The sequence below is a fragment of the Megascapheus bottae genome, chromosome X, assembly GCF_031878675.1.
Source record: "Megascapheus bottae isolate mThoBot1 chromosome X, mThoBot2.hap1, whole genome shotgun sequence".
Lineage (NCBI taxonomy): Eukaryota > Metazoa > Chordata > Mammalia > Rodentia > Geomyidae > Megascapheus > Megascapheus bottae.
This window is the reverse complement of record NC_143547.1, coordinates 75,895,690-75,914,907: the sequence shown is the minus strand read 5'-3', so window position 1 is coordinate 75,914,907 and position 19,218 is coordinate 75,895,690. Positions and strand designations below refer to the sequence as shown.

General features: G+C 35.7%; 1 pseudogene; it reads right to left on the bottom strand.

The window, feature by feature from the left end:
- Window positions 1–4,500: 4,500 nt before the first annotated feature.
- On the bottom strand, window positions 4,501–4,879 carry LOC150041367 (large ribosomal subunit protein eL31 pseudogene; annotated as a pseudogene).
- Between the last annotated feature and the right edge of the window lie 14,339 nt (window positions 4,880–19,218).

Sequence of the window (19,218 nt, the reverse complement as noted above, 5' to 3'; positions counted from 1 at the left end):
AGAATCTCAAGTCCCTGACCTATTCTGAACATTTATTTGAATTGCCATGTAAATTATCACCACTATTTTGTAACTTAGAATCCTTTTGGTATTTTAATAGTCAACTCTCCTCCAGAGAGACTGATCCAAAGTAAACATGAACTTTGACCCTGGGACTCAGCTGCCTCATTTGTCAAAAGAGATATCAAGAGTATTGAAGATAACTAGTCCAACTCCCTAAGAGGGTTAGAACAACTGCTAAAGTCCCTTCCAGTGCCAAAGTTTTCTAATCTATGGAATGTTGATGTGATTATATTACATTCTCTGTCATTGTACATTCTTTTGGCTAATATATAACAAACTCTGTCATCTTTTTTGCTAAAAATGTAACTTAAAAGAAAATCTCATGGAAGACAATGTGAAATTTCTTTCTCTTTTAAACAGTACTCTTACCTGAAGTTGTAACAGTGAGCACCAACACAGTGAGCCAAAAAAATGGGGATATCTTTAATTAATGTCTAGCCTATTCTTAAAACCAATCCAAGAAGGAAATTCCTATATTCTCCTAGGTGATCTTGAGAAGCTCATGAAGTATCTCCTTTCTTAAGATGAACTAAACATTGCCTGTGTTAAAAATCCTACTATTTTCATGTTGTACTCTTTATACTGTTAGCTCTTTACACCTAGTTTTAGAAGTTAATCAAGACTGATATTCACTGTAAGCCTTTGGTGAGCTGGGAAACTCAAAGCTCTTGCAATGGAACTTGAAAAGAGTTTTAAAACCTTTGCATATCCTGGAAGGGAATGAGGAAGTTTATTTTCATTCTTGTCAACATGTAGCTTCTCCAAAGCATTTTTAGCATGCAGGGCTTCAGCCAAACAAATTAAACAGTCATTTCAAATTAATCATATGCAGAACAAATTTTAAGTCAGTCATTTTTATAAGGTTTGGCTAGTTCAGAGAATTATATTACCAATTGTATTACCAAAGCAATGTGGGCATTGTCCAGGCTTCATTTTTGTTAAATAAAATTGAACCTGAATCTCTAATTTTTAAAAACCTTTGACACAGATTTACATATATTATAAATTCAATTGAAGACTTACATAAAATTTGCATGTACTATGGATCTGTAAGTTGTGTACATAAAGTAAATATATTAGGTATACAACTTATTTATACTACTGTTCATAATCGTGCACTGGTTATTATAGAAGAAGGCTCTTAAATATAAAATATATGATTGTTCTTCCAAAATATTAGTGGAACTTTGATAGTGCTATATTTCTCTTTCTTCCTACTTTCACCCTTAAACTTTGTATGGTATAGAATTCATAATAGTATTATTTCTACAAAAATTCTGATAGAATATCCAGATTTGGATCCGAATATCTATTTTGTAGAATCATTATTCTGTATAACATGAACACAAGGAAAACCCATAACATCTATACATATACTAATGTTTTAGTTGGTATAATTTTTAAAAAAATCAAGGAGTACGTTTTGAAAATTTAAATTTCTCGTGAAAAAAATCAAAAGGTCTGATAATCATGCATCTACATTCTAGTATAACCACATACCAGAGGCTAAGCAGCTTCCACTCCTTCAAACTGAGATGGTTTTTCTTCAATATTTAACAGCCAAACAGGCCATTTTAATCATGTATTTCATGTTTGTTCATTAAACTCATCCAAGTTTGGAACCACTTATTGACCCAACTTTTGCACATTACTCAGTTGAAGCAACTCAAAAATGATTTTCTTTAAGTTGTTCTAGAGGAGAATAAAATTGAGAAAATCTTAGTCTTGGCCCTTGAAGAAGACTGTTTCAGAGAGAAACATACATATTCATAATAAACTACAAAATAGGATTCTTTCCATAATGGGAAATGCAGAGGATGTCGCAAGAAGAAATCAGATCTTGTTGGGAATAAGGAAGGCTTCATGAAAGAATTACAGAGTACAACACAGCATCAGAAACAAGTTTGTCAAGTTTCTTAGCATGAACTTTAGCTTTGACAGCTTTAAGGCTGATACTGAGTAGATTAACGTCTCACTGATGCACTCTTTTCATCTGTGAAATGAAGGTAAGAGAATTTCTGCATAACAGTATCATGAGGATAAATTAGGAAAATAAAGATAGCACACTTTGGTCAATATTAACTGAGTTGCAAAGCATTCTTATTTTTATAGAACTATTAGTATTTACAAATAAAAGAAAGGTTTTCCCACCATGTACAATGAGCATCTAGACAGGAAGGAATATGGTATGGTCAGGGAAAAGAAAAACTGAGTTGAATTTTAAACAAAGATGGAACCTATGTGAGCAGCACAACTTCCGGCTCTTCTATAACACAGCAGCTAGATACACTCCACACTGACACATTACGCAGTAATAACAAGCCACTCCAGACAATGGAATCACATGATCTCAAGGAAGACCTCATTTGTCTCCTGCTACTTCTCCATCTTCTCCAAAATGCTTCTTCATAAGACTACCTGTTGGTGGTGTTCTGCAGAAAAGGAAGGCATTGGTCAAAATGAGTGTCCTTAAAGCCATGGCGTGTATGGTGAAAGTGAAGAATACTCTCCCAGAAAAGTAAATGTTATTCCATTCCAGGTGATGCAGCACCTCCCATTCTGCTACCTCCATGCTTGGGAGTCCATCACCATTCACACACACACACACACACACACACACACACACACACACACACTCACATATTTGCTTCTCACAAATGAATAAATAGACCCAAAGACACAAATGGGAACAAACGGGGTGCTTCATGTGAATCACATGAAAGCAATTCATTTGAAACTGAAGGTAATTTGAGCATAGGACATAATCTTCTCTTAGGCTTTATAATAGTAAATCCCATAAAATTCTAGACTATGATGGTATATTGGGTAAAACAAATTTTATGTTGAATTAGTTGCAGCCTAAGTAATGACCAAAATTTTCACAGTATTTGTTTGAGGTGACTATATATACCTTCTACTTTAACTTTAACGTATTTTTCTACATGCTTAGACATCCATATTGTTTGACCATTGTTACTAAGCATGTTTTTCAAAATTGCCAAATTATTCATTTCTTTCAAAATTCCACTATTTGTACATCAATTCTTGTCAAGTAATTATACAGCATTCTAGTTTTGCTGAGGATGTAGTTCAATGATATTATTTGCCTAAGAAGAGTGAGGCCCTTGGTTCTATTGCCAGTACTGAAAAAATATAAATAAAAGTATTGATTATTGGGCCTGGTGTTTGGCCTAGTGGTAAGAGTGCTTGCCTAGCATGCATGAAGACACAGGTTTGATTCCTTGATACCACATACATAGAAAAGCCAGAAGTGGTGCTGAGGTTCAAGTGGTAGAGCTCTAGCCTTGAGAAAGCCCAAGGACAGTGCTCAGGCCCTGAGTTCAGTCCCCATGACTGGCCAAAAAAGTATTGATTATTAAGCAAATGTTTAATAATCACTTTACTGTCTGTTCATTACTTCATGAATGCCCACTGTTAAATTAAAATACACATAGGTGACCAGTTTTTGCTAGATATCTAGCCTAAGCCTCAGTAGAATAGACTGAAAATCAAAATGGAATTACCTGTGTTAAATTTCAAGCTAAAATTATTGCTTTTTTGCCCTTCTAAGAAATCAAGGTAATGAGAAATAATTTTCTTTTTTTTTTTGCCAGTCCTGGCTTGAGCTCAGGGCCTGAGCACTGTCCTTGGACTTTCTCAAGGCCAGAGCTCTACCACTTGAGCCTCAGCACCACTTCTGACTTTTTTCTATGTATGTGGTACCGAGGAATCAAACCTGGGTCTTCGTGTATGCTAGGCAAGCACTCTACCCCTAGGCCAAACTCCCGGCCCGAGAAATAATTTTCTAAATACACCAATTGACACAAGAATGACTTTCTGCTTTAATCTTTAGACTATTTAATATTTTAATTCTTACCAAAAAAGTAACTTAAATAATCTGATATTAACTTACTGATTTTTTTCTATTGCACTATTTTCTCATTCCTGCTTTACAAGAAAGGAACTAATCTTTTGTTTTTAAATTTTTAGTTTTTTTATTTTTTTAATTATTTTCAGCCTTTCTCTCTCCATGAAACCAATTTATTATTCCCAACACATTGCAATGCTTATTCCATTTTATGTATTGGAATGTTGCCCAGTTGTTGAATGGAAAGTGAAGTAAAATAACATTTTTCCCCAGACATGAAAACAATTTTATACCCTTGGTTATCTCATATTGGTACAGTATCTCACTTTGTTATCTGATATATTGGATATATTTGTATTTGGTTATTTGAAATTGGATAGGGATGGGGGGAAAACAAGATGAGGGGTGGGGGTGGGGGGAGGGAAGTGGGGACCAAGACATGAGAAAGGGTATCAATGTATGTGAAGTAATACACCTTCTATCTGGCGAATATAATGTAACACTTCTATTAATTACAACAAAAATATATGAAAAAAGAACAATTTCATAGTTTTATTGACACTCACTGGTTATTTCTCATCCACATTGACTGTCTGTAGATTTTTGAAAGTAGTAACAGAGACATAGGTTATCAGGGTATAGAGCTTGTTTGGTGAGTCTTCATCCTCATTGAGCTTTCTGGATAATCACATGCTGGTCCAATAGGAGACATTCCTATTCCTTTGGCCCAGACAGCTTTGCTGAGCCTGGTATCGATGCACACATTGGGAGTCCCCATCTCCTTCAGGGAAACTTCTGGATTTCTTCAAGTGCATGAGGAGCATGCTTCTTAACGCCCACTCCATGGATGCGCTTGTGAATGTAGATGGTGTATTCTTGGATCACCACCTCGTTGTTGGCAGAATGGCCCTTCTTCTTCTTCTCACCACCCTTCTTTATGGGAGTCATTCTGCCAGGCCCAAGTTGGAAAGCCGTAAAATAACATTTTTCAATAAAATTATAATTTTGCCTTTTGACATAACAGTGTGCCAAGTTACTGTGATAACCTAAGGCATATGGCAAGGAGGAAGGCAGAGGTTGTTTTTAAAATGGCTGGAGTAAGGAAATTGCTGACAGAAACAAAAATACATTGTATATTTACTACTCATATATAACAGCAACAATGGCTTAATTGGTTGGTATGATGGCAGACATTTTTTTGCCACTCCTGGGGATTAAACTCAGGGCCTGGGCACTGTCCTTGAGCTTTCTCAAGGCTAGCGCTCTACCACTTGAGCCACAGCACCACTTTCAGCTTTTTCTGTGTATGTGGTGTGGTACTGGGGAATTGAACGGCAGGGCTTCCTGCATGCTAGGCAAGCACTCTACCAATAGCCTGCCATTGTGGCAGACTTCTTGACAGACTCAAAAGCCTTTTTGAATTTAAATTTCCACCAGGTCATTTGGAGGGTCATCTCCATTCCAGTCAGTATGAAAAAGGAATATCATGGTGGTTCCTTGCATGTGGAAGATAGAGCCTGGCGAAGAAAGCGTTGCATGTACATAGCCATCATCCTTTCCTTCTTGTCGTCCATTGTCTCGAATGATATCACATGGTTACACTCGTGATACAGTAAACTTAGAATTTGTTTTTCCTTTTGAGCCAGAATTTTACTATATAGCCCAGGATGGTCTTGAACTCATAATTTTACTCCCTCAACCAACCAAGTGCTCTAATTATAGGTGTGTCCCACTTCATTTTGTGGAAGCTACTTTTTCTTAGACTCAAATTTTACTGCTCTTACAAATTTGATTCCTAATCATCTACATAAATGGCCAGTCTAAACTTGAAAAAAATGAGCAGTGAGCTGTTTCTGCCCACAGTTCCTGTTTCCATGTAGTTTAGATTCTAATGGAAAAACTATAATATGCTAGTCAAAGATATATTATTAAACAGTAAACAGTCTAGTAAGTATAATAAAGAAAAGCATGAGCTGGTTTCTGCTGGTTCAAACCTGTAATCCTAACTACTTCAAAGGCTTCAATCTGAGAATTATGATTTAGAACCTCTCTGGAAAGTAAAGTCCATTAAACTCTTATCTCAGTTAATCACTAAAAAAGCCAGAAGTGGAGCTGTGACTCAAGTCATAGAATTTTATCCTTGAGCAAAATTATCTCAAGGAATGCATGCACCTATCTCCTGAGTTCAAGCCCCAGGACCAGCATCAAAAGAAAAAAAACACAATAGAACAGAAGAATGTAAGACAGGGAAATACACCCAACATGAGGAAGTCATAAGTGCCAGTGTTTTTGAAGTCAGAGATTGAGGAGAGAATGAAGGAAGTGAACATGAGTCATCCAAAGCTCTGTAGATCATAGGACTTAAAATTCTCACAAGATCAGTAGCAAGGACAAGTGTATGTTCATATGTGTTTAAAATGGCAGCACTGTGGAAAATAAACTGAAATGGACCAAAGGCAGATATGAGAAGTTGAGAGATGGAAGATTGTGCTACACTAATAGTGTCACAGACAAAGAGAAACAAAAATCTAGGAAGAATCTAAGTGTGTGGTGAAATCTGGCCATGAAGAAGAAAGAAATATAAAAAAATGAATTAATTTAGCTATCAATTTAAAAAAGTAACTACAGTAGAGGGAAACCATTACATGGGAAGTTAAATTATAAGTCTATTTTTTAGCATTGTAAATTTGAGGTGCCTTTAGGAAAGAGCAATACCATGTAGGTAATTAACTCTAAAAGCTGCAAACCAAAAGAAGAACTTATGTTAGACATACAATTTTGAGACTTATGTGAATAAACTGATCGTTTGTGCTGGATGTAACCGAGCTAGCCCAGAGACTTAGAAAAGAAAATTTCAGGTTGAAAACCCTAGAAGTTGTCAAACTGGCTAGGTAGCATAAGATGAACCCATACAGAAAAGAAAGAAAGAAGGAAGCCAAAACTGAAGGTGGAAAACTACAAGAGGTTCCTAACAGGAAATTTAAGACAATAGAGCATTTTAAAGAGACAGTGGCCTGAGATATAAAATGTTTTATAATCAGGGTCAAAAAAAACCCAGAATGATTTTCTTTTCATTGCTTTTTTTCTTTTAAATTTTGTTCTTCTTTTTTTTTTTTTTTGCCAGTCCTGGGCTTGAGCTCAGGGCCTGAGCACTGTCCTTGGACTTTCTCAAGGCTAGAGCTCTACCACTTGAGCTTCACCACCACTTCTGGCTTTTTTCTATGTATGTGGTACCGAGGAATCAAACCCGGGTCTTCATGCAAACACTCTACCATTAGGCCAAAATCCCAGCCCATTTTTTTATTCTTTCAGTAGTTTACAAAGGTATTTTAATTTAACATGTCAGTTTATGAGTAAAATGCATCCTCTTCAGTGTTGCTTTTTCAAAGATATTATTAACACTGATTTTTACATCATATTTCAAATGTCATGTTTAACAAACAAGTATTCAAGAATGGAATCTCGATATGCAAGCACTAGTCCATTATTAATTTTACAAACACATTTCTAAATGGTACAGCCTGTCCTTTTCTTCTATCTTTTTGGCTTTGTAACAGTGAACATTTTAGTAAGAAAATTCCTTCACTCCTCCTTCAGGACAGAACTGTGCAGTAGAGGAAAAGAAGGTAGGAGCCAAGAGATAATCTGAAAGTCCTGTGTGTTCCTCCAAGTACACTTGATTGTGGCATTCTTTATCCCCATTTGTAGAGATGGGAAGGGCTTAACAAACATAAGAAGCTATATTCTAAATACAGCTTGCCAAGAGCATTTTTGTTTTTATTTCTATAACCAGGAATACCAACTCCAAAAAATGAAGCCAACTAGTGAAATGGTTGTATCTTAGAAGAAGTAAAAGCTACTGTGCACATTACTATAATCACCAATTAGTGTTAACACAGTTTTGTAACTGGATAATGTTCTCCCTTCTCCTGTCTCCCCATAGATTAGAATAATGATATCACTTTAAAAGTTGGTGCTTAATTGCAAAGTCAGAATGATTTCTGGTTATGCCACTGCATTCCAAAAGAAGGAAAGTAAACAAAGGAACAACCGCTATCAAATGCCTCAAGGCTTTGTCTTATTGTTCAGTGAAATTAAAGTAAGAATGATAAGGATAAATTCAGGTTCTGCCAACCACTCACTAGTACTTTTCTGTTTCAGAGGCTGTCAATTTTATCAAATGTGACCTTTTTTCCTAGACCTTACCAGTCACAGGGAGTAATTAATGGCACAGATTACATTTCAAGCAATATTCAGATCAAATTTCCTATTTGATTCTCATTCTACTGTCAACTGTTATTTATTGAACATCTAGTAGGTACCAGGTAGTCTTCTTAGTGGCTCTATAAAAGCAGACATAAATCCTGGCAAAATGAAACTTATCTGTAGCTTTAGTTTTGCTATTTTGAGGCTAGTTTCACCAATACAACTTTCTGCCTTTGCCTATATGACAAGTTGGTAATTGAAATAACAAATAAATCCTCAAACCTCCTTCCCTCTCATATTTCCTGTATTGCTTGGGCTGCTATTAACTATATCCTCAATATCTTAGGAATTAAAGGAGAAAATATTTGTGTGGCCTGGTTTTATACATCACTTTTTTTCTCTGTGTTTTATTCAGCACTTTTATATTTTAATTACTCACCATGACAAAGTGAATTCATATTTCCCAAATTACTTGTCTGGTTCTGGTTTGGTTGGTTTGGTTGTTTTTAGTGGTGGGAAAAAGCAGACTTCATCTCCCCTTCTTTATTTGAAGGTCTGCTAACTTGTCCATTTCCAATTTCTCCTCAGAAACTTTTTTAAGTCAATGATAGTGTGTCCTCCAGCAGATAGAATCTGATCACGTGGCCTGACATTACAGCACTGCCAAAGTTAGTCCTTTGCTGTACTGCTAAAAGAAAACAACAATGCTGATGAATAAAAAGCAAAACTTCCCCCTTTGGAAATGTTCCTGGTGTTGTCACCTCTAAATAGTTCCCAAAAGGGACAGAGAAGAACACAAAAGAAAAAAGGCATACAACAGATATGTTCTCTTCTCTGTGCTCAAGAGCCAGTAAAATTGTGATATTCAAAGGCTGTATACACTTTAACACTTTACACATTAGCAAATTGCGTGCAAAAGTTGATATGGATTGACTCTCCAAGCAACACTGCATATGTGATAATATATGAATTGATTGCTTTGCCAACTTGAATAATGAAAATTTTATACTCTGATATATTTTGCATTTTGTTCTGTTTTCTGGCCCCTTGAAATTGTCTTATAAGTTACCTTTTTATCTCCATTTTTTGTAGTTGATGTCTGGTATCACTTTACTTATCTGCTGGTGGATACTGCACACTACTCACAGCCCACGAAGTCATAATCAGCATCCTTGTAACTAACCCCAAGACACTATGAAGTTCTATCTCACTAAAACTCTCAGCACTGTTCAAACTGACCACCTCCTTTTACCACTAACACTATCTACCCGTATTGTCCATGAAGCAATACTACCCTGGTTTTACTTAGCTATTTGCTTCTCTAGCTATATGCTTATCTTCCAGGGTTTTCTCTCACTTAAATCTCAGATTTCTGTCCTAAGCCCTTTTGCCTTCTTTCTCCTTCTTTTCCCCTTTGCCCCCTCCTCATTTTCCTTCCCTTTTCCCCCTTCTCTCCCTTCATCTCTCTCCATCTCCTCTTCCTCTCCCCCATTCCCTACTTTCCCCTCCCACTTCTCCCCTCCCCTTCTCTCCCCTCTCTTCTCTTCTTCTTTCCTCTCCTCCCTTGTCCTCTCCTCTCCTCCCACTCCCTTGTCCCTTCCCTTCCTTCCCTTCCCTTCTAACCTTTTCTCTTGGTAGCATATGTATATGACATTAAGCTACAGACACAAATTACCATTTCTTTGTTGATGATTCAAAATGTTATCTTCACCATCCTGAGTTCAAGATCCCAAATTCAAATGCCTTCCAAATTTTTCCACTTTTACTCTTTAGAAACCAATAACTTAACATGTCCAAGGATCTTTATTTTACTTTTCAAAGCATTCTTTTCACAATCATCCAAACGTATTCTTCATTTCAATCATCAAACTCTTCCAGTTGTATCTTCTAAATAAATGTCCGATTTTAATGATGATTCGATTACCACTATGCAGTACATCATCATCTGTTTTTCTAAGTCATTATGAAGTCTATCTAAATGTTCTTTTGGCTTTGCTTATTGCTCATTCCAGTCCATTTTCCTTATCATCATTGGCTAGGCTTTAAATCTCATCATTGTATTGATTCCCTGAATAAAATGTTTCAGTGACTTCCTTAAGCAAATTTGTGCCTGCAAGTCCAGCTACTTCTGGAAGCAGAGACAGTAGTCTGAGACCAGCCCAAGCAAAAGCATAAAGCTTTGAGTTCAAATTTGAGTGCTGCCAAAAAAAATCTCTAATCTTCCTAACATGATTTCTCAAGGGTTACATATTCTGAGTTTTGTACTTGAAGCCTGGGTTTAGCCATACTCAAATACTTAAATTTGTCCCCAAAATATAATTTTGTCGATTTTAGGTCCCTATGTATCTTGCTTATTAAGATTAGACTAAGACTCATTCATACCCTTTATCTTCTAGCTCCCTTCATTCGGTCTGTTTACTGCCTATCCAGTGTGATCTTTAAAGTTTAGAAGTCACACCAAGTTCCGTTGTCTTGTACCTGTAGTCCCAGCTCTTCAAAAAAGTAAGATCTGGGGCCTGGACTGTTGCCTAGCATGCAGCCCTGTGTTCGATTCCTTGGTACCACATACACAGAAAACGCCAGAAGTGGTGCTGTGGCTCAAGTGGAAGAGCACTAGTCTTGCACAAAAAGTGGCCAAGTATAGTGCCTAGGACCTGAGTTCAAGCCCCAGGACTGGCAGAAAAGAAAAATAACAAAAAGAAAGGTGAAATCTGAAAGATTGAGGGTCAGTCAAATCAGCCAGGACAGACTCTATATTAAAAAAAAAAGCAAAAGAAATGCAGAGTATGCAGAGTAGAATACTGGATCAAGTGATAGTGTACCAGCTGAGTAATCAAGCACCCTAAGCATAAGGCCCTGAGATCAAACTCCAGTATTGCCAAAAAGAAAACCAGAAGTTACGTCATTCAGCAAGATGTCCCTGCTTCCCAAGTATGAGTCAGATGCCTATTCTAATGTACCGATTTTTACCTTTGTCACATTCAATTATAAGTATACTTGCTTTTTCTTTTAGCTTATCTCCATTTTCTCCTAGACTATAAGCTCCATGAGGCAGAAAATATGTTAATATCATATTAACAACACAATGATAACGTGAGTGTAATATATATGTGTGTGTTTTTATGTATGCCTTTTGTTAACTCCTTTCCTTACATGTTGCTCTTTCATTAGGAATGTACCATATTCATCTCCCACTGTATCTTTTAATACCCTTTCAAATGGTACTTACTTCATGAAGCTTATTCAACTTCTTAGAAAAAGAACTTCTTAGAAAAAGAATTATTAGGGACCGGGAGTTTGGCCTAGTGGTTAAAGTGCTTGCCTAGCATGCATGAAGACCCGGGTTCGATTCCTTGGTACCACATACATAGAAAAAAGCTGGAAGTGGTGCTGAGGCTCAAGTGGTAGAGCTCTAGCCTTGAGAAAGTCCAAGGACAGTGCTCAGGCCCAGGACTGGCAAAAAAAAAAAAGAATTATTAATTCCTACCTGTGTGCTTCCCTAACATTCTATAAAAATATCAGCCTTGACTATAAATGATTTTTTTCTAGAGCAATTGATTTCTTTTGTATGACTTTCCTCTATATTAGACTATAAACTCTTTAAAGGCAAGGATTTTCTTATGCATTTTTTAAAATTCTAGATCCATCACCATTCCTGGAACATAGTATTACTTTAAAATGCTGTATTAAATGCATTAATTTGGGGTCATAAATGAACAATATTTCACGATGAAAATATAATAATAAGACAGTTTCTGTAAATAATCACAAATTCAGAACTTCAAGGAAGGGCTGTCTTAATACTAGCAGCTCAGTTAACAGGAGCCCTGACAATTTTAAGACAGAAACTGATCCATGAAGAAGCCTACAAAAGACAACATACTCTGTATAACTGTATATAAAATATAAATAAGAAAGGAAATTATCATATATCAATTAAGAACCATAATTCAGTAATTGATAGTGAGTCATGCGCATTAAAACTCAACTCCATTTGCAGGTAAAACAGAATCCTTGCATCCAGTAACACCTTAATAACTTCTAGAACTTGCTGCTTATAGTCTTTGCAGTTTTGATGGAATGAAAAAGTAATTGACAGATATTTATCATTGGTTATTAAATTGTCTATAGACAAATCCTGACATGTGAATTGTTCTGCTAATTTCTGTTAATACCACTTGCTAATTTCACTTTTAAAAGATATTGTTCTTCATTTGGGGGGTTCTTTTTAAAATTGTCTCTAGCTTCTTGCCTTTCTAATTATACTTTTATTTTTTAACACCTGCCTGTTAAAAAGAACTTTAGAATTTTTTTACTAAAATAATTCTTGAGAAAAATTCAGTTTACTTTCTGCATTAGGATTTTTATCTGGTTAATTAAAGCAAAAATAATTTCAGTTTTACATTTCAGCATCAGACACAGTAACTAAAATCATTTATTATCAAGCTCATTCAACTTGCTATTTTGTAATAGAATGAAACCCCAAGGATTCAAAATGTCTTGATCAAGTTCAACCATCAAAATGAAAAGTAAAGTTGGAAACAGGTTTCCTACCTCAGATTTTCTTCTAATTGTCTTTTTAGAGTTTAGGTGACCATTTAGCTATGATTCAGTAAATCTAGTAACAAATGTTACATGATTCATTCAGTAAGGATATTCTAAATGCGTACAATGTGCCAGGTAAGTGTTGAAAGCATTGTCTCATTCTTTAAATTTTCTCTTTAATATTTACACATGAAATGCAGTGGGTAAATAAAGCAATGACGTTCACTGGCCTTATAACCCAATGGAAGCACAGATCTATTTCTTTTTCTTTTTTTTTCTTTGTATGTGGTACCGAGGAATTGAACCTGGGTCTTCGTGCATGCTAGGCAAGCACTCTACCACTAGGCCAAACTCCCGGCCAGATCTATTTCTTTCCTTTCTCATCCCACCCTTATTTTCCATTTTCACTAATGGATCTAGACTAGCTCTGTTTATTCTGGCATATTGGTGGGATTCAGCTATTCACTCATAGATATAAAGTCCCTTTGCCTCCAAAAGGAGGAAAGAGTTTTTAATTTTAAACTGATTATATTGAATATTTGTTTACAGTTAGAAAAGGCTAGCTAACATAATTGAGGGGATCCTAAGATATCTGGAAAATATCCATATAGAATGTATTGATTTCTTGGTCATAAAGCTGGTATTAATGAAAGTTCTTTCATAGTTCCCTGTTTATGCAGCTCTGTCTTCAAATATGAGACAGAAGGTAGTTTTACAACTTGTCATGGTTTTTTTCAGTTGCTATCTCCTTTTACATTTTTTGTCTTTCTTCAATAGAGAAAATAGAAATAAAAAAAATAATCTTGCTTTTTGTTTCACAATACTGAACCTTGAAAACTATCGATGCCTAATTCTTTTGTCTAGCAATATGTTTTTCTCAGAAGCCCAATAATGGCCTACCAGGGTAGTTATACTGGCAACTCCTTATCCTTGAAGTGCTTGCTGAATTTCAATTTTTATCAGTAGCTTCTGTTTCTTTAGAAGCCTCATCATCAATCAGCTCCTATTTATCTGAAACATCCTGTTTTGTTTTGTTCTAATCGCTGCTGCAAAAAGCCATTATGGTGCAAGTCCTAACTGAGACATTCACTTTTTTATCTGTACTATTGGCCCCCACACACCATTCCCTTTCTTCAGAAGTTTAAATTTTCACCCAAGACTCTCTTAATTTATCTTCAGTGTTCTTGACGGTTGAAAAAAGCTGGGAAAATTGAAAATGTGCTTTTTGGGTTTTATTTCCCAGAGCAGCAAAGTACAGATTCACAGAATTTATTGCTGAATGGTACCTTGATGATTAGACCGTCTCATCTCATCCAAACCCCGATTCTCTCTACTACCCCTGCATTCTTGTTTGAAGAAAATGATCTATTTTCTTAAAGTGCAATCCTCCTAAAATGCTTTCCCTGATCTGCCCTTAAGATAGCATTTTTAGTTCCCATGTTTTTCTTTCCCTGGTCTATCTCAAAGGAATAAGCACTTCAATTTTTCTGATGCTATCACACCCCTGATTCTAAATTTTAATTCATTCAATCTCCCATTAGCTGTTGTTGGTGATGGTGGTGATGGTGGTGGTGGTGGTTGTGATGATGATAGTGATGAGGAAGATTATAACTATCATGTAATTATTGCTACTCTATACCAAACTCTATCTTATTTCATCCCCATCGCAGCCCTATGATATAAGCAGGATTACTGATGACAATTTACAGAAGAGTAGACAATATTCTTCATAAATCTGGGTTATTTACACTTTCTTCTTTGTATATTCATAGCTTCTTGCAATGTTGACAATAAGCTACTTTTTAAAAACACACAATTGATACTTGGAACTCTTTCTTATGGGTAGGAATATGTAAATGGAGATGTCTGCCAAAGTTTCTCTGTTCCTTGATTTCTACTCTACCTCAACCACCTAGCAAAAAAGTATTGAGACTGAGAGCCAGTGTCTCATGTGTGTAATACTAGCTAACCAGGAGACTACTAGGATTGAGATATAAAGTCATCTCAGGCAGGAAAGCGCATGATACTTTTTTTTTCTTCCAAGTTGGTCATGGGGTTTGAACTCAAGGACTGGGCACTGTTCCTGAGCTTTTTTGCTCAGGGTTAGTGCTCTACTACCTTGTGCCACAGCTCCATGTCTGGTTTTCTGTGGTTAATTGGAGATAAGAGTCTCATGCACTTTCCTTTTCGGGCTGGCTTCAAACTGAGATTCTCAGATCTCAGTCTCCAGAGTAGCTAGGATTACACACATGAGCCAGGAGAATCTGGCTTTGGTCCATGAAACTTATATCTCTTATTAACCACCATAAAGCTGTAAATGGACATGTGGCTCAAGTGGTAGAGTGGTGGATTTGAGCATCAAAGCTCATGCATAGTGCTAAGGCCCTGAGTTCACATTCCAGTACACACACACACACACACACACACACACACACACACACACACACAAACACACACACACACACACACACACAAATTGAGTGCTGATCATTGAAAAAAGCAATATGAGTTGAGGAGAGTTAACTCTTTCAAAATGAGTTGCATCCAACCCCTCCAAAGTTCAAAGAATAGTCCCCAGAATGCACTAGGACTTTAGTGGGAACGTTAATGTGCATATAACTCAGGATGGATGAGAAGGGAGGGTTGTGCTTAAAAAGAAAGCAATGTATGTTCTCATTTCCTTATTTATTAAATTGTATCCCCTCTGTACATCACCAGTACAATACAATAAAATAAAGAAATTAGCCTCTCATTCATCAGGAAAAATAAGCAATGCATGGCTCTATCTTTTCATCATCTTTCCTACCCCATTTTTCCTTCTGATAAAGACTATCATAGCAAAAATTAATGGTAGTGAGTGGGTATAATTAAAAAGAATGAGTCCTGGACTTGATTTTTTCAGTCCTTAACTTGCCTGGAAGTTTCTCAGTCATAGAACTGCACCTCATGTCATTTCTCATTAAGCAACATTTGAGCTTGTTTTCAAACTTGCTGTGACTCACCTACTTCAGTCTCAGCACAGAAATGCTCAAAGCATACATGAAAGGGTATACAACAAGAGATATGCAATGATATTTTTCCCAAATCTCATCTTCCCAAATAAATTAGCATGACCAAAAAACAGTTCTAGGCACATTAAAAACACTTCATTACTTGAAAGGTGATTGATCACTAACTTTTACACCTTAATTGCCTTTGTTCCAACAGGTCACAATAAATCACTGACTCCCAGAAGAGTGGAATTTCACAATGCCAAGTCAATTTGTTACTGTTGAGATTTTGAGCTTAATAAAATAGCATTCTTTGAAATGAAGCTCTTTTTAGTACCAAAATAAACATCAAACCATAAATAAAACCCATCAAGGAACTGGGAACTTCACTGTTTTAATCATTTTATATTTATCTCTAGAAAACCTCGATCAATTTAATAGATCAGACATTAAAACTTACTTTTGCCTTCCATCAACTGCATAAGTTCTATGCTGTTGCTTGCTATAATAAAAAAAACTTAAAGTTGGAAGCTACTTCAATTCCATGATACCCAAAGGCTTTGCTTTTTCTTCAGTATTAATCATCCCTATTTTTTTACTCAAAATTGGTACCATCTTCTATTTTGGAACAATCATACCTAAAGTGAAACTTCCTCAAATGTCAACATCTGACACTACCTTTTGCATTAGATATCCCTGTTTTCATCACAAAGAATATAATTACAGGAGAAAAACAGTAAAACATTTATAAGAATAAAAAAGCATATTATTAATTAATCATGACCACAGCCATAAGCTTTGTGGGTTTGCAGAATTGGAATTAGGGGGTGGAGAGTTGCTAAAGGTTGAACCCAACACAAGTGAACAACAATAAAATATTTATAAGAATATAAAGCATATGATTAATTAATCATGACCACAGTCATAATCTTTGTGGGTTTGGAGAGTTGGAATTGTGGGATGGACAGCAGGTGCTAAGGATTGAATCAGTGGCAATTATCAGATTAAATTTGTCCTAATTTTTAAGGTTCCATCCCAGAAAAGTGCGATTCTAAAAGGAAAGTGGTTCTATATTTAACTTCTCTACCCTACTCCTTAGTACAAGGTTTTGTTATATACCCCAGAGTAGTATATAGCTGCACTGAATGATTGATGCTCCTGCCTCAGCCTCCTCAGCTCTAGAATTATAGATATGCACTAACATTTCTGGCTCATATCAACTTTTCATTAATAAATTGTGAACAAAAATTTGTGTTTCAAGATTATAATTAATTTGGGCATTATTTTTCTATATGGGGAAATAATTATAATTCCACATTATACTTTTGATAATTACCATAATAGAGTTGATGAGCAGAACATGTATAGTAAAATTGAAGTTTCAAGAAAGATCTTTATCCAGAGTTGATTTATGCAAGGTAACAGAAACTATTCTTCAATTATTACCTATGGGTTTAGGCTCAATGAGTGATAGGATCACAGTAGCCTAGATTCAAGGAGACATCTGGAAATAAATAGCAGGGCAAGATACATGTATATCAAACATGGTTCACAAATTGGCCTGTCAGTTGGTGAAATGCGTAGCTGGTGGTGGCTTCCCTGTGAGACACAGAGGCAAGTAATTCTTAGAAGCAATACTGAAGCTGAAAAACACCATAGCCCAGAATGAGTGATTCATTCAGAAGAGGCCTTTTGCGCTAGCAATCGTGGATTCAAGGAGTAGTGTTTGATACATTGTGAGAGATAGCAGGGATCAGCTACAACCATATATATATATATATATATATATATATATATATATAGTTTACATGTACAGAGACCTATTACTAGTAGATAATTAGGATGCTTTGAGATAGAGATTAAATCCTGTGTATCAGAGAAATTGCAATTTTGATGGTGTTGGATGTTTTCCTCATGTATGCAAAGGGGATCATAAAACTTCCTATTTCCCAGGAGTTTGGTGAAGGGACTTACCCTGCCAAAAGGGAGGGTAATTATCACCACAATTATGAGTTTGTGGAATGACTATGCCAGTTCACTGGAAACTGCAGAGACATAAGCTATTGGTATAACTAAGAATGTGCAGCATTGGGACTTGAATTCAGGTCTATATCTGTATGATCCAGAAGTCCAAAATTTTGTATTCTTATATATGTTGGTGTGTAACACTGATGCTTACTATGTAACAGTCATTGTGCTTAGTTTCATACAAATTAGCTCATTTATTTCCACAGTAGTACCCATGTGAATTGGGTGCCAGAATCATCCTCACTTGCTAATGAGAAAACTGAGGTTGGTGTTGGACAAACTGATGTAAGCGAATTATTTTATTAATAGTGAATTACATAAGTGGAAAAAGTTGTCATGGCATATTTATTTCTTTTAGAACCAATTGATTGTGATGTATATTACTAAAAATTGACACCAGTGAGCTCAAGATAACACCATAAAGAAAACTTTCAAATGGCAATGAATTCTGTGTAGCTAATGGGCATCTAAGAACAACAAGTGCCAACCAGTGCCAAAAAAATGTATATTGAATTAATGACACATTAGAAACAGCCTTACTGGCCAAAAGAAAATCCTATTGTGAGCATTGCTTGTAAGAAGAGTCCATCTTCTACCTACAGACAACACAGCATGTTTGGGGCAGCATGAAAGCAGATTTTGAATTTAATGACTCTTTAATATGTTCCAGGCTGATTTGTAGTTTTACATATATTATCCTAGTCAATCTTTTCAACAATAAAAAATAATATTATTCCTGTACTGCTAAAGATGAAGCCTCAGGAGTCTAATCCATATTGGTATGTTTCAAAGCTAACTATGCCAAAGCTAGGACTCAAAACAAGTCTATATTACTTTTTATTTCAACGTTGAAATGGGAACTAAATCTGAAAACCTGAATGAAAAAAACATACTTTCAAAGTCATAAAACAGATACTTCAAGGCTGTGATGCTGAAGAGGTATAAAGAGAAACAGAATTTGAAGCTCATACCCAATGTATAATAATAACAATGGTAATAATGGCAATTATAACAACAGTTACCATATTTTGAATGTTTTCTATGTGCCAGGAACAGTTCGAATCATATGTTTAACTTATTAACTTATTACCCTCATTTTACAGTTGAGTAATCAAAGTGAGAAGTTAGATATTTTTACCCAAGTGACAGAGTTACTGAAGTAAATGGGAATCTAAGATACAATTCAGGGAAAGCGCAAAAGATAATTCTAACAAAACATTGTAAATTATACTGATGTAGCAGAAAACAAATAGAAATGAATACTTAAACTAGCCAGAATAACTGTCTAGGGTGATGGATGATAGGAGGAATGTAGGCTCCTTTAGATTTTACTTTGTTTCTGTCTTCCCTGTCAAAGAGAATTATTTTCAGGCCAACAGGGATTTAAAAAACTACCATTGCTAAGAAGTAGATGAAGCACAAGATGGTTAAAGAGATTATTACAAAATAAAATGAAAAAAAACACAAAAACTACTATACTGTTTAAATCATTTTTGGTCTCCTGAGGTACAGATATTA